Source organism: Spinacia oleracea, chromosome 5, assembly GCF_020520425.1.
Source record: "Spinacia oleracea cultivar Varoflay chromosome 5, BTI_SOV_V1, whole genome shotgun sequence".
In the NCBI taxonomy this organism is placed as follows: Eukaryota; Viridiplantae; Streptophyta; class Magnoliopsida; order Caryophyllales; family Amaranthaceae; genus Spinacia; species Spinacia oleracea.
This window is the reverse complement of record NC_079491.1, coordinates 45815271-45831518: the sequence shown is the minus strand read 5'-3', so window position 1 is coordinate 45831518 and position 16248 is coordinate 45815271. Positions and strand designations below refer to the sequence as shown.

At 35.8% G+C, this 16248-nt stretch overlaps 2 long non-coding RNA genes across 2 annotated transcripts; both read right to left on the bottom strand.

Annotated features, from left to right (window-relative positions):
* Positions 1–237: 237 nt before the first annotated feature.
* On the bottom strand, positions 238–2739 carry LOC130461036 (uncharacterized). Its single transcript, XR_008921326.1, has 4 exons — positions 2423–2739; positions 2095–2333; positions 1518–1581; positions 238–499 (listed from the first exon to the last, which is right to left on the bottom strand). It is a non-coding gene; the product is annotated as an uncharacterized lncRNA (long non-coding RNA).
* Positions 2740–8055: 5316 nt separating this feature from the next.
* Positions 8056–10557, bottom strand: LOC130460979 (uncharacterized). Its single transcript, XR_008921243.1, has 4 exons — positions 10241–10557; positions 9913–10151; positions 9336–9399; positions 8056–8317 (listed from the first exon to the last, which is right to left on the bottom strand). It is a non-coding gene; the product is annotated as an uncharacterized lncRNA (long non-coding RNA).
* Positions 10558–16248: the final 5691 nt, after the last annotated feature.

Here is a 16248-nt window from a genome sequence, read left to right as displayed (position 1 = left end):
ACTAACTTTAAAAAACATAATTAAAAAAATATCGAGGCCTCCTACAAATTGGAACCATGACGGCCCAAAAACCAAAGTATAAAAAGTTCAACGAATTCAAACATAATTAAAGTATAATAAAATAGTTCAAAGTACGAAATCATGCAACTCTCTCAATGTAACACCCCGACAATTCTCTCTTTTCTAAAATAATCTTTTAATATAAAACGTAGAGAATTATCAAGGCATTATCGCCCGTGTAAAAACGTAACGGCTTATTCAGAATTTTGCAGCGGAAAACATAAAACTAACTTTTAGGTTCATAAATAATCTATTACATATTAGGTCCAAACCAATTAACTGAAATAAGGAAATACGAATAGTACGACAAATTTCAAATCCAAGTTAACAAATTAAATCACTCAAGTAAACAAATAGAACAACAAGCTCTCTAATCCCGATCCCAATGGTGCATCATCTTCAAACCTGTAGATGGGCAACGCTTATTGATCCTTAGAGACTGCTCACCAAAGATGGGTCATCACAGGATCAATAAGGCATAGCCATGATCAACACACACAAACAAAGCACGTAATCAGCAAAGCTGAGTACTACATACTAAAACAACAACAATCCTAGCATGATACTATCAAACCAACAACCCTAACATGATACTAATAAATATAAGTAAGGACAGACAAAACATAATAATTTGACGATTATACTTGACTAGACTAAGCTAGGCTTAATAACCATAATATTATTTTAGTTGAAATAGACAATGGACCGAGTTGACCATCCAGAAGTCTTCACTAAGGAAGACGAGGTACGGGCGCGACTCCGTAACCTCAGTGACCTGCGATATCGAGGAACGTTTAAATAAAAATAGGACACGGTGATCAATCCGGTCCCAGAAAAGGCCATGGGCTACCACCATGAACCCCAACTCCTGTTTGTCCGTCACTTCAGACGTGCACAGTCTAAAGCTATTGCTATTCAGTTTCACTTTACATGATTTACAAATTGAGATTCCGTTATGACTCAACCATTACATAAGACAGACAATTCACATTTGTTCACAACTGTTTTTATCTTGGAATTAAGTAAGTGATCATAAAAGCATCAATCAAGACTCATTCCAACTTAACCAACCTTTCCTTTAACCATGAGCAACCCTGTATATGGGCATAAAGTTTCAACTTACTAAACAAGGTCCTCCGCCCTTATAAAGTAGTGAAAAGATAGAAAGGGAACAACAACCAATTGATCCAACCCAATCATATAGAATAATCTAGTGTTCCCAACCAACATGTTTGTATCAAACATCCATACTAACATGTTACAGTTCTTATAGTGCAAAATAAGTTCAATAAGTTTGTCCAACAGTATTAAACATGCACATTCAATATAACCCAGTTCGTCCATAATATCAACATCACCAAGTTCAACAATAATATCAACATAACCAAGTTCAACAACAAGATTCAACATGGTTTCATCAATTAGCACACATTCCAAGCACACAGGTATGTACGTACCTTGCATAAACAACTAATAGGCCACTTTAACACTTTCAAAAGTCGCCTAAAGAGAATTCTCCGCCTAAAACAACCAACAAGGATTCCCAATCAATTTCTAATCATTCACAACTATAATAAAGCATTCTAAATACATCCTAAACATATTTAGAACCTTCCCCAATATCCAAACTTGAATGTTTGATTTCCTAACATCATAATTATTAAATTACTGATTGAAATTCGTTGAAAACTCTTCGCAAACATCATACTTTAAATTTTCAGCAATATAACTAATTTCAAACTACTCCCAAAACTTTGAAATCATAAAAACAATAACTTTAATAATTTATAATCATTCTACCATGATTTCAAAACTATTAAACCTTTAAAACCTTAAAATTTCATGCTTTAAATAATTAAAATTCAAATTCCAATTCAATTACATAATCTGAAAATTAATAATTTGATTATGCAAAACATATAATCTGAAATTCATAATTAAATTATAAAACTATAAAATTTAATTCAAGAAAACATAAATTAAATTAATTAAACATAATTAAAACATTAAATTAGCTTAGGGTTAGGAGTAAACCAAAAAGTGAAGGGAGGAAGAGCTGACGGCGGTTGGTGCAGCAGCACGGCGATGCCACAGTGGCAGCGCGGCGATGGGTGGTGGCGCAGCAGGGTGACCGAAGGTGGCTGGTGGTGCAAGCAGGAGGAAACGCACGCAGAGGAGAAAGAAAAGGAGGAGTGTTGATGCTTCGCGAAGGAGAAGGGAAGGGGCCAACGACCGGTGCTGGTTGGTTGGCGGCAGCGACGGGGTGCAGGTGGCTGTCGCAACAAATGAACACAAGCATTAAGGAGGAGAGAACGAAAGGGAGAAGGAAAACCGAAGGAGAAAAGGAGGAAGAAGAAGTTACCGGCGAGGAAGGTTGCACGCGACGGAGGAGGAGCGTCTGAGGTGGTTGGCCGGCGGCGTGAGGGACAACAGCAAGGAGGGCGGCGGTGGCTGAAGCAGAGAGAGAGTTTGCTTGCTTTTCACGTGAATTGGAGGAGAGGAGAGAAGAGGGTTTTTGGCTTTCTTGATTTTACGTGAAGTTGAATTATGGGTTGATAATATGGGTTTTCTTGTTTTGGGCTTTGTCAATTTGGGCTAGGATTAGAATTGAGTTTGTTTGAATCCAAAACCAGTTAATATTGTTTTCCAAATTCAATCGAACGTGTTTTCGCAATTCAAATTCTTTTCAACATAAAATTCTAAAATTATTTTTTTTGATTTCATAAATCGTTGAAATATTTAGAACGTATAAAAATAAATTACGTTAAATATATATTTATTACTAAACTTCATAAATTCTATTTAATTATAAATAATATACGTTAAAATATATTTAATAAAATTTATAAATTTACGGGGGATTACAATCTACCCCTCTTAAAAGAAGTTTCGTCCCGAAACTTGACACGAAATTTCCCGCATTTTTCCCAAAAGCTTTTAACTTATTCTTACTAGAGAAGTACTTGTGCCACCGATGTGCACTCTTTTGCCAACTCAAAGCTATTTGTGTTACTCATGAACACCTTTTCTTATGCGGAGAATCTATTTGCTTTGCATTAACTTGTAAAATTTGCTAAAATAAGCAATAAAATGCATAAAAATTCCATAAAATAGGTAAAAAGCGTGAATTTCTATCGCATTCTACCCCCTTAAAGAAAACGAGTTACGCCCTCGTAACTCACCCCAGGGAATGACTTTGGATATTTCTACTTCAACGAATCATGCCCCCAAAGCTATATTTCCACTAAAATCATAGCAAGTGGGATTTCTACACTTCTTTCCACACAATGCCTCAACAGGTTCCATCTTAAAGCTCGCATAGTAACTATTGTTGCAAGAAATTCAATCACTCTAGTTGGTCTTCCCAATTACCCTTAAAGTCAATAACACAGGATCTCAACATATATTCCGTTAGTAATCTCAGTCTGTCTATCGGTTGCAGGGTGGAAAGAAATACTCATTTCAATGTCGTTCCCAAGATTCACTGGACCTTTTTGCCAAACTTTCGGACTTTTATGGTCGGTAAGGATCTTACATGTTTCCCCAGAAAAGTAATGTCTCCAAATCTTCAAAGCGGACACAATAAAGTTAGCTCTAGGTCATGGGTAGGGTAATTAGTTTCATAAGGTTTCAATTGACGCGACAACAGTTAAATCTAGAAAGCTTCCTCACATTTCTCAGTTCACTTGAATTTCGATTCCTTTTTCAACAAGTTGGTCATTGGTTTGCTTTCTTCCAAAAGTCCTTCACAGCCTCCTACAATGGTCATATAGGCTTAGAAAACTTCAAGTATCGGACACGTTCTTTGGAGTAGGTCACTCACTCACAGCTTGAATCTTAGCAGGATCTACAGAAACTCCTTTTGTTCAACTTTTCCTTTTTACCGAACCTCATTATGCTTTTCATGGGTGTATAACTTTTGGGCTTAACTCTTAGCTCTTGCACCAATTCATGTATTTCTTTTCATCTTTTCCAGACAACAAATGATTTCTAACGATCCTGGACCACTGGAATCTTCTCTTAAATTTATTTCCTTACGTAACATAGTTCTCAATCAATTTAGTCCTTCACTTTTCCGTCGGTGTAACTTATACACATATGACTTCAAGATTTGTATACTTTATTTAATAAAACTAGATTCTTTCTAAGCGTCTCCAAGTAATTCTCAAGTGTTTGTCATGCTCTTTTTCATTCCTTGAACAAATCGGGATATCATCAATAACATAATAACGAACTTAATTCGGAATTCGTGGAAAATCTTATCCATCAAATCCATAATTATGGCAGGTGCATTGGTTAACCCAAAAGACATTACTCTAAACCCATAATGACAATAACGAGTCCTAATGAGGTCTTATAGGCCCTTATCAGCTATCCTCAATTGGTGATACTTCAAACACAATCAGTCTTCAAGAACACACTCGCCCAATTCGATTGACCCAATATGTCATCTATCCTAGGCAAAGGATACTTGTTCTTGATGGTGTTTAGCTCCCTAAAATCGATGCATAATTCCATACTCTTATCTTTTCCTTAACAAACACACAGGAGCTCCCCACGGTGAAGCACTAGGCCTAATACACCCCTTAACGAAACAACTCTTGCAACTGTGTCATAATTAGCTCATTTCAGGAGGTGTTATTCTATATGGTGCTCTAGATATATGCGTCATTCTAGGAACTAAGTCTATATGGGACTCAACGGCTCTTAGCAAGTGGCATACCTGCAATCTCACTAGGAAACACATCCATGAATTCATTCACAATTGGAACATCCTCGATCTTCATTCCGACTTCTTAACTCACATCTAGCTCACACAACCGAAAAAGATAGTTCACAAGGCAAGTTCTTAAACAATTTGGTACACCTTATGGTTACAGCAGTAGGAATACTAACGGGTAAATCAATCACCTCAAAATCTACTAACTTCGAACTCTTAATAAGAGATGACGAAGCAAAAGAATAAGCTTTCCCTGAATCAAATAACTTTCTAACTAGCACGGAGTTAATAGAAAAGTAATAGAAACTAAGTCAACAGGTCGTTCACCTTCATTTCGACTTATCACAGACAGTTTACCCGGGGCCTTGTTATGGTTGTTATTCTAATTAGCAGACTTATGGAGGTTTCCTTGGCTGTCTTGCGACCCTATAGGCTTCGAACTCTAATTTCTTGACTGGTTAAATCCCGACTTCACCCGGTTACCAATCTCATTACCATTTTGTTCCTTTTTCCTGCTTAGTAAAGCACTCATACTTCCTATGCCCCTTTTTCTGACAATAGTTGCAGGTCACTAATTCTCCTTTGCAGTTCTTGCCAGGGTGATTGTTATTGCACATCTTACAGTGATACACTCTTTCAGGTTGGTTCCTATTGTTGTTCCCCTGATTGTTCCTTCCTTGAAAATTTTCATTTCCATTCCCATTCCTATTCTCATTCATATTCCTCTTGAAATTCCCTTGGTTTTTCCAGCATTAAACTCTTTTCTTTTCTCCCCAACAACATTTTTCTTGTCCATTCTGGACTACAGGCCATAAATATGAGCAGCCCCCCCCATACACAATATATAAAGACGTAAAGGTTTCCCCACCTAATCCTAAGGTGGTCATGCTATAAGTCTGCATAGTATTCAGCTATGGTCATGCTCCCTATGCTAAGGTTTATGAATTCCTAAGCTTTTTGCTTTCTCATAAAAGGTAGGGTAAAACTTTCCCCTTAAGACAGTAACAATTGAATCCTAATTGAATCTCTCAGCAGCGCTAAGCCTAGCTCTATTTTCTCTCCACCATAAATCAGCTTCATCTTTCAAGTACATGACAACTTGACCCACTCTCATGTTCTCAAGACATTTTACATCCCCAAACAGTTTCTCAAACTCTCTAACCTAGTTCTCTAAAAAAGTAGGATCAACTTGCCCCTTAATTCATGGTGGCTTAACTTTGGCTAGTCTCTCAAACATGTCCCCAGCAGGATCGGGACGCTCAATTCTCTCCTGGGTTAGCTTTTCCGCCAATAGGCGAATAGCAACAACTAGGTCATTATTGTTGGTCATCCTAGAGCGCGACCTGAGATTAATATACTCTACTTTAGGTATAAACATCACTTAATAGTATCCTGTACCACGTAATATCGCCTCAACAGACATAATTCACGTAAATCAAACAATCATTTACGAATATGCAACAATTATTTCAAGGTAATCTCCTTGAACATTCCTGAACGATATTCACATAGGAGACATTCAATTGAGGAACAAGGAACGAAATTCAATCATCACGAATAATAAGGTAGAATAAAGGAAGAAAACATTCTTCATCGTGTCCCAAAATGAACTCTTGATCCTTTGAATAATCAATAATCTAACTTTTATTCCTCAAAAGAGTGTGAAGAATAATTTCTAAACCGTAATAACGCATTTGTCCTCAAAATACCATAAAGGGGCTATTACATCCTTGAAAAGAATAAAGAATAACTCAAACTCCTATTGCTTTAACTTTAAACTGTTTTAGCTTTGCTACTTATTCTTTAAAACATAAAAGAACTAACTAACTTTACAACTTCAAATACTTGTGGCATCTTGCCTATCTGTTCTTTCCTAGGAAACTTGCGGAGTGAAATCTAGATCTTCAAGATTCGTCGAACTCTTCCTCTAGCTCCCTATCTGAATCACTAGAGATCTCAATGGTAGGCTCATGGGCCCCTGGGTTAGGGTTTCTCTGCCTCAACACCTACATTCTCATTCTCCACAGCTACATCATTTTCCTCTAGGTCATTATTTACACTTATTCCCATAGGTTCTTCTGTAACTGAATCCCCAACATGACTTCCTACGATTTTATCGTCTCTAAACCCACTTTCTGCTGCTTCAATAATGGTGGTCAGAATTTCTGAATCATATTTCCATCTACCATCCCAAGTCCCATACTTAGTCAAGTTTGGAGTTCCATTATCAGAATGCATGTCTTTAAACTTTTCCTTGAGTTCTAGGTATGGAAATTTGTTAGGTAAGCAATTAATGATAGTGGCTGGTATGATATCCTTTCTCATTAAGATAGGTTGCCCTTGAACTTTAGCATAATATTCACATCCAAACATGATTTTCTTCACGTAAATATCAGGGGTTTCTATATCAAGTTTCTCGAAGGATCCTATGTTGGTATACTTGGAAAGAAATATTTTATTCCTGAAATAAACAATTCCATGTCTCACTAACGATTTTCCAACCAAATCATAAACAAAGTTCAATAACGCAATAAGTTTGGTGGAAGCAAACAATTCTTTATGCACATGTAAATGTAACACTTAAACAATTAGCACACGCACGTACATAACAATCAATTTCTAAAGTTAGCGTTGACTAGCTACTAATGCACATATAATTCTACCTTATATGCCCTTCTTATACTACCCATCTCTCATAAACTAAAGCATTGGAATAATTTAAATAACAAGGTAAAAGGACGCTAATATAATAAAATTATAACATAGAATATTAATATAAATAAAAAATATAAAATAAATAAAGTAAAATAAATTAAGGAAATGCGTAGCGAATAAATTAGAAAATAAAGTTATTAATTCGAAAAAGATTTATATTTTCTAATAACGAATTCTAACTCTTGAAACAACTTAAAAAAATGTACTCATTTTTTTTTTTTTGAATAATAAATAATAAGAAAAATAAAAATGTCGAAAGTATCACTTTAACTTTAATAATAATTTGATTTCGAACTTAAATAAGAAATATTATATACTTTCAAACAGGATAAAAGGAAATCGGTCCCCCAAAAAAAAGTACCAATTTTTGAACACTATAATACGTAGAATCTCGATTTTTAAGAAATTTATTTTAAATAACTAGATAGTTAGGCGCCTAAAATTTATTAAAGTAAAACCTTAGCTTCTAGATACCACTTTGTAACACCCCGACAATTCTCTCTTTTCTAAAATAATCTTTTAATATAAAACGTAGAGAATTATCAAGGCATTATCGCCCGTGTAAAAACGTAACGGCTTATTCAGAATTTTGCAGCGGAAAACATAAAACTAACTTTTAGGTTCATAAATAATCTATTACATATTAGGTCCAAACCAATTAACTGAAATAAGGAAATACGAATAGTACGACAAATTTCAAATCCAAGTTAACAAATTAAATCACTCAAGTAAACAAATAGAACAACAAGCTCTCTAATCCCGATCCCAATGGTGCATCATCTTCAAACCTGTAGATGGGCAACGCTTATTGATCCTTAGAGACTGCTCACCAAAGATGGGTCATCACAGGATCAATAAGGCATAGCCATGATCAACACACACAAACAAAGCACGTAATCAGCAAAGCTGAGTACTACATACTAAAACAACAACAATCCTAGCATGATACTATCAAACCAACAACCCTAACATGATACTAATAAATATAAGTAAGGACAGACAAAACATAATAATTTGACGATTATACTTGACTAGACTAAGCTAGGCTTAATAACCATAATATTATTTTAGTTGAAATAGACAATGGACCGAGTTGACCATCCAGAAGTCTTCACTAAGGAAGACGAGGTACGGGCGCGACTCCGTAACCTCAGTGACCTGCGATATCGAGGAACGTTTAAATAAAAATAGGACACGGTGATCAATCCGGTCCCAGAAAAGGCCATGGGCTACCACCATGAACCCCAACTCCTGTTTGTCCGTCACTTCAGACGTGCACAGTCTAAAGCTATTGCTATTCAGTTTCACTTTACATGATTTACAAATTGAGATTCCGTTATGACTCAACCATTACATAAGACAGACAATTCACATTTGTTCACAACTGTTTTTATCTTGGAATTAAGTAAGTGATCATAAAAGCATCAATCAAGACTCATTCCAACTTAACCAACCTTTCCTTTAACCATGAGCAACCCTGTATATGGGCATAAAGTTTCAACTTACTAAACAAGGTCCTCCGCCCTTATAAAGTAGTGAAAAGATAGAAAGGGAACAACAACCAATTGATCCAACCCAATCATATAGAATAATCTAGTGTTCCCAACCAACATGTTTGTATCAAACATCCATACTAACATGTTACAGTTCTTATAGTGCAAAATAAGTTCAATAAGTTTGTCCAACAGTATTAAACATGCACATTCAATATAACCCAGTTCGTCCATAATATCAACATCACCAAGTTCAACAATAATATCAACATAACCAAGTTCAACAACAAGATTCAACATGGTTTCATCAATTAGCACACATTCCAAGCACACAGGTATGTACGTACCTTGCATAAACAACTAATAGGCCACTTTAACACTTTCAAAAGTCGCCTAAAGAGAATTCTCCGCCTAAAACAACCAACAAGGATTCCCAATCAATTTCTAATCATTCACAACTATAATAAAGCATTCTAAATACATCCTAAACATATTTAGAACCTTCCCCAATATCCAAACTTGAATGTTTGATTTCCTAACATCATAATTATTAAATTACTGATTGAAATTCGTTGAAAACTCTTCGCAAACATCATACTTTAAATTTTCAGCAATATAACTAATTTCAAACTACTCCCAAAACTTTGAAATCATAAAAACAATAACTTTAATAATTTATAATCATTCTACCATGATTTCAAAACTATTAAACCTTTAAAACCTTAAAATTTCATGCTTTAAATAATTAAAATTCAAATTCCAATTCAATTACATAATCTGAAAATTAATAATTTGATTATGCAAAACATATAATCTGAAATTCATAATTAAATTATAAAACTATAAAATTTAATTCAAGAAAACATAAATTAAATTAATTAAACATAATTAAAACATTAAATTAGCTTAGGGTTAGGAGTAAACCAAAAAGTGAAGGGAGGAAGAGCTGACGGCGGTTGGTGCAGCAGCACGGCGATGCCACAGTGGCAGCGCGGCGATGGGTGGTGGCGCAGCAGGGTGACCGAAGGTGGCTGGTGGTGCAAGCAGGAGGAAACGCACGCAGAGGAGAAAGAAAAGGAGGAGTGTTGATGCTTCGCGAAGGAGAAGGGAAGGGGCCAACGACCGGTGCTGGTTGGTTGGCGGCAGCGACGGGGTGCAGGTGGCTGTCGCAACAAATGAACACAAGCATTAAGGAGGAGAGAACGAAAGGGAGAAGGAAAACCGAAGGAGAAAAGGAGGAAGAAGAAGTTACCGGCGAGGAAGGTTGCACGCGACGGAGGAGGAGCGTCTGAGGTGGTTGGCCGGCGGCGTGAGGGACAACAGCAAGGAGGGCGGCGGTGGCTGAAGCAGAGAGAGAGTTTGCTTGCTTTTCACGTGAATTGGAGGAGAGGAGAGAAGAGGGTTTTTGGCTTTCTTGATTTTACGTGAAGTTGAATTATGGGTTGATAATATGGGTTTTCTTGTTTTGGGCTTTGTCAATTTGGGCTAGGATTAGAATTGAGTTTGTTTGAATCCAAAACCAGTTAATATTGTTTTCCAAATTCAATCGAACGTGTTTTCGCAATTCAAATTCTTTTCAACATAAAATTCTAAAATTATTTTTTTTGATTTCATAAATCGTTGAAATATTTAGAACGTATAAAAATAAATTACGTTAAATATATATTTATTACTAAACTTCATAAATTCTATTTAATTATAAATAATATACGTTAAAATATATTTAATAAAATTTATAAATTTACGGGGGATTACACTCAATCATCCCAAGCCACATGATTTCGATCTACCAACCTGCTATATTATTCTACTCCCCGTCAATGCAAGTGCAAATGATAGGTCATCATAGGGTCATTAAGGCGAAGGCCATGACCAAAAACACAAAGCACGTAGTCAGCAAAAGCTGAGTACTTACAAGAATAGAGTGAAACAAAACTAAAAACATACATCACTCACAAAGTACTAATCAACATGCAAAAGCCATTTAATAAATTACAAACAAATCATGAATACAAGAGCTAGCCCTTCACATGTGGTAAAATAAATAGTACAACGAGGTACGAATAATTGGCTCAAAAGTATGCTAGACATCCCGTACAATAGCATAACAATAAATAATACATCCCTTGCATGTGAAACAAACCATACATGCATGAATACTGAACAACATGATTGAAAATGAAATCCATACTCATAATAATCCCAACATGCTTGTTCAACCAATAATTCAATAATGCCAATATAATATGTTAGGTTATGATACATATGACAATTCATAAATCATGCGGAAAAACCATTTAGCCAGGAATACATATTATTTACACATAATCATATAGCATAATTTAGATGCATACTCTTTGTTGCGTGCCTTCCCTAGCTGCGCCCGAACCGAACAAGAACAAGTCTTTAGGACTCCAAGTGTCGTCCCTCCGTAGATAGTCCACAGCACGTCCGGATCCGCCTTAAGATTGACCAACTAGAATCGCCCTTAAGGTACTAGAATTTTCGGCACTCTTAGGTAAGAAATATGGCTGAATTTTTCTCTCAAAACTCACTTTGAATACTTGAATTAATTTCTTAAAACTATGTGACCCTAGGCACGTATTTATAGAGTTATGGAAAGGGAATTGGAATCCTAGCAGGATACGAATTAATTAAACTTAGAATCCTATAAGAACTCTAATTAATTAATTTATCCTTTTAGGAATAGGAATTTAATCATATACTAATTCTAATAGTTTTAGGAATCGTGCATGAACACAAACTCACACACACACACGGCAGCCACGAGGGCCGCCCATGCGTGCGTGCGAGCAGCAGCCCACGCAGCGAGGCCATGGCCTTAACGCGCGTTGGGCCTGCCTTGCGGTGGGCCTGGGCGCTGCCTTGGCTGGGCGCGCGTTTGGCTTGCTGGGCGATGGCCCGACTTCGTGCTGGGCCTTCGTCCGGCAGGCCTCGTCCGATGCTAATTCGTACGATACGCTTCCGATTAAATTCCCGGTTCCGGAATTCATTTCCGATACGAACAATATTTAATATTTCCGATTCCGGAATCAATTTCCGTTTCGAACAAATATTTAATATTTCCGTTTCCGGAATTATTTTCCGATTCCGATAATATTTCCGATTCTGACAATATTTCCGTTTCCGGCAATATTTCCGATTCTGGTAATATTTCCATTTCCGATAATATTTTCCGATACGTACCATGTTTCCGTTCCCGGCAACATCTACGACTTGGATAATATTTATATTTCCGATACGATCCATATTTCCGTTTCCGGCAATATCATCGTTTCCGGAGTATTCATTTCTTGCCTGTGACGATCTCAGCTCCCACTGAAACCAAGATCCGTCGATTCCGAATATCCATAGATGGAGTATCTAATGCCATTAAATACTTGATCCGTTTACGTACTATTTGTGTGACCCTACGGGTTCAGTCAAGAGTAAGCTGTGGATTAATATCATTAATTCCACTTGAACTGAAGCGGCCTCTAGCTAGGCATTCAGCTCACTTGATCTCACTGAATTATTAACTTTTTAATTAATACTGGACCGCATTTATTAGACTTAACATAGAATGCATACTTGGACCAAGGGCATTATTTCCTTCAGTCTCCCACTTGTCCTTAGGGACAAGTGTGCATTTCCTAATTCCTTTGTCGCTCGATGCTTGCTCTTGAACATAAGGTAAGAGTTGTCATCCTTATTATGTCCAGAGGTGTTCCTCGGTTTCAGAGTTCAACTGATCAAATAAACAGATAATCATAGCCTATGATTCATCCGAGCACGGCCATGCATTTCACAGTTTCTAGCTCTCCGAGTGGCCTTGTACAACTTTTAAGCATCTCATCCCGATTTATGGGAGGACAATCCCAATCTTGCGATCTTGAGATTAGACTTCGTTTGATAGGTGATTACCTGAGCGTTGCCTTTATAGCCTCCTTTTACGGTGCGACGGTTGGTCAACGTCAAAGCAACCAGTTCTCAAACAAGTAATCTCAAATCACTCAGGTATTGAGGATTTAGTGTCTAATAATTTAATGAAATTTACTTATGACAGATTTTCATCTCTTACAGTTAAGTTTCATAGGTCTTGTCCGATACTAGTCTTCCCAAAGTAAGTATCTATGCAAATGATTATGACATTGCCATGTCCACATAGTTCAAGAAACAGAACTACTAGTCATCTTGCATTCTAGTCGTCTAACGTTTTCTATGCGTCCAATTTTATAGAAAACTCCGACTAGGGACCATTTTCAACCTTTGACATTCAAGTTCACTTGATAGACATTTCTTAGTCACAGGACTGGTCCTGACAGTCTATCTTGAATATATCGTCAAATTTGAAGGGACTCATCATTTAATACTAAACCAAGATTAAATGGAATATGAAAATACATTTCATATATGATAAATGTTCAACTCCAATGTTTTATAACCATGGGCCTCAAACCCATCTTCTAAAACAATTCATGGAATTCAAAGCTATGCTTGATTTCCAGTGCTACAACGTGAGTGTTGCTTCTCACTTGTTGCATAGGTTTAGTTATCATGCTTTGCCAATCTTAATATCCTTTTCATCGAATGTTCTTCGAGATATGATGATAAGATCTTTTCGAGTTTGTTTATTATGTGATCTAGTCTTTCTTACTTCGATGGTGGTTTTACTCATTTCGCAATGAAGAACCATCAAGTTAGCAGACGTTTTTCTTGCTTCAAGAGTGGTTCTACGCATTTTTCAATGAAGAACCATCAAGCCAGCAGATAGGTGATCTACCCAAGTTCAGTGAAGAACTTTAAACAACCCTGTTTTATTGCTTCTTAGGCAATAATTACTTTTACTTCAACTGTATAGGTTGCTAGTGATGCTTTGTTTGGATTTACCTATCCAAGCAGTTCATGGATATGTGGAAGACTCTCCAACTATATCTTAGAACATAGAAATTATTATTTTAATTTCCCACGCAACAACTCATGGTCTCCAATCCATGTTTCCATTTCAAAACACAATGCTCTATAGCTCGTCCTTGTCAATGGTTAACTTCAAAGGGTCTTGCTTGATCATTTGCCAGTGTTTATGCGTGTAGCATCAATATTTAGCATATCTTTGTTTCCTTGAATCAAGAACTATTCCTATGTACCTTTTCAAGTATCATAAGTATTCTTGATCTCAATCTAGTTGATCTTTACTTAGATCAATAGAGATTGGTATATGTTCGTCATGCCTAAAGTCATACGATACGTTTTTGGCGATCCTCATATTATATCATACATGATAAATTCTTTTGCAGAATAATTCCCAATTGAATTCTATTCATGTAACTTTAGCTTATCTAGTTTCAGTAGATACTAAATTCAGCTAAATTCTTTGACATATAATATAGGTTAAGAATCTCATTTAGACTCTTTGATGTTTAACTTAGTAAATTCTTATACATAGTTCAAACATCCGTTACTTAGATTTATTCACATGGGTCGAATATCTCCAATGGAGTCATTCGTGTTTGATTTAGTAAATGCCATTACTTAATCTAAAACATTAATATAAGATCTTTGTAAATAGATCTTAATACCCAGTATGCACTAAGTTTCGCCTTGGTCCAACATTGATGAATAATTTCAAACCTAAGTTATTAGCATTTGAATGTTATTTCACAATAGAGAGATATGTGTGTGATACACATAGGACCAATTAAGTTTTATGTACTCCCACTAAACTTCTTATATATCTATAAGAATCATGTACATTTTATGAAACTAAAATACTTATTAGCTTCACTAAAATACAGTTCTAATTCCCAATTGCTTGCTTAAATCTGTACTTAGATTCTATAAGCTAGCTTTCCTTTTCAAGCATTTATTTGGATCCACAAATCCTATGACATACCATGTACATATTTTATTCCAACATTTGATTGAGGAATAAGTTTTGTCATCCAATTGCTATATGTACCGATATGCAATCATTGCTTGAATTATAGACTTGAGCATTACGATTATGCATGAGGTTTCAACACAATCCATGCCATGAATTTGCTTGTAACCTTTTAGAAACTAATCTAGCTTTGTGCGTGAACACAATTCCATGTTTGATGGTTTTTATCCTTAAAACAAACTTGCAACCAATAGGTGTGAAACTATTCTTGCAAATCAACAAAATTTCAATTTTGTCATCAAAACATTGAGTATGTTTTATGGCCTCTAACCATTTAAACATATAGTCTATATATGGCCTCTAACCATTTTAGGGAATCTATATTTCGTCATAGCTTTCTTACAAGTCACAAGTTCATTAATCTATATGATAATAGTTTGACTGCAAGTTGTAGGTTTCTTCACTATTTAATAGAAGAATCTCATAGTTTCATTGACCTGATCTCTATGTTTCTTCACTATAGAAGAATCTCATAGTTTCAGTGACTTGAATTCTATGCCTACTTGGGTATAGAACATCAAACAATAGAATATCAATAGCCACTTGAAAGTCCTTTGAATATTCTGTTCTCCTTGAAGCACTTGTAAAGTCTTCTAAGAGATGTCTATTCTTTAAAGCCACTTCTAAGGTCCTTAAAGAATAAGTTCGGATTTTCTGAAGCACTTCGAAAAGCCTCCGGAATGTCCGTTTATGTTTGTTGTTCGCCTCGAAAACTTTCGAGGTCTATTTTCTCCCACTTGTCATTTTGGAAACGAATTTCCAAAAGGACATTATTTCGAGAAAACAAACATTATGTTCTCAAAAATTCGTGGTAGAAACAATACCCTTGTGTCTCATTTGAATAAATCACAATGAAACATGTATCTATACTTGGGCCTTAGTTTGTCGAATGACAAACACTAAGCTCCCACTGAGTTTTGCAACTCTCTAGATATATTTTATGAAAAGTTATTCTGAAATTACTTTTCAATAGCTTTGACGAATTTGGTTTAGTTTGGTGGTAGTTGAGCATTTTGTTTTAGAAATTATAGGAAAAGTCTTTATGATTCATCATTAATCGAATCAAGTACTAATTGACTTTGATTATTCCAACTAAGATATGCCATATCTTATGGACCTAGATTGTGAAATTACAACACACAATCATTGATGATCATATTTGGTCTCAAGTAATCATCAACATGATCTAACCTAGATCTTTATGATTTCTTGCCAAGTGGATTTTATACTTCTGAATCTTTGAACTAGCCAAACAGATTCAACTTATATCACATTTGAGTAAATAAACCTATATTCACTCAAATCCATGTGAAATAATA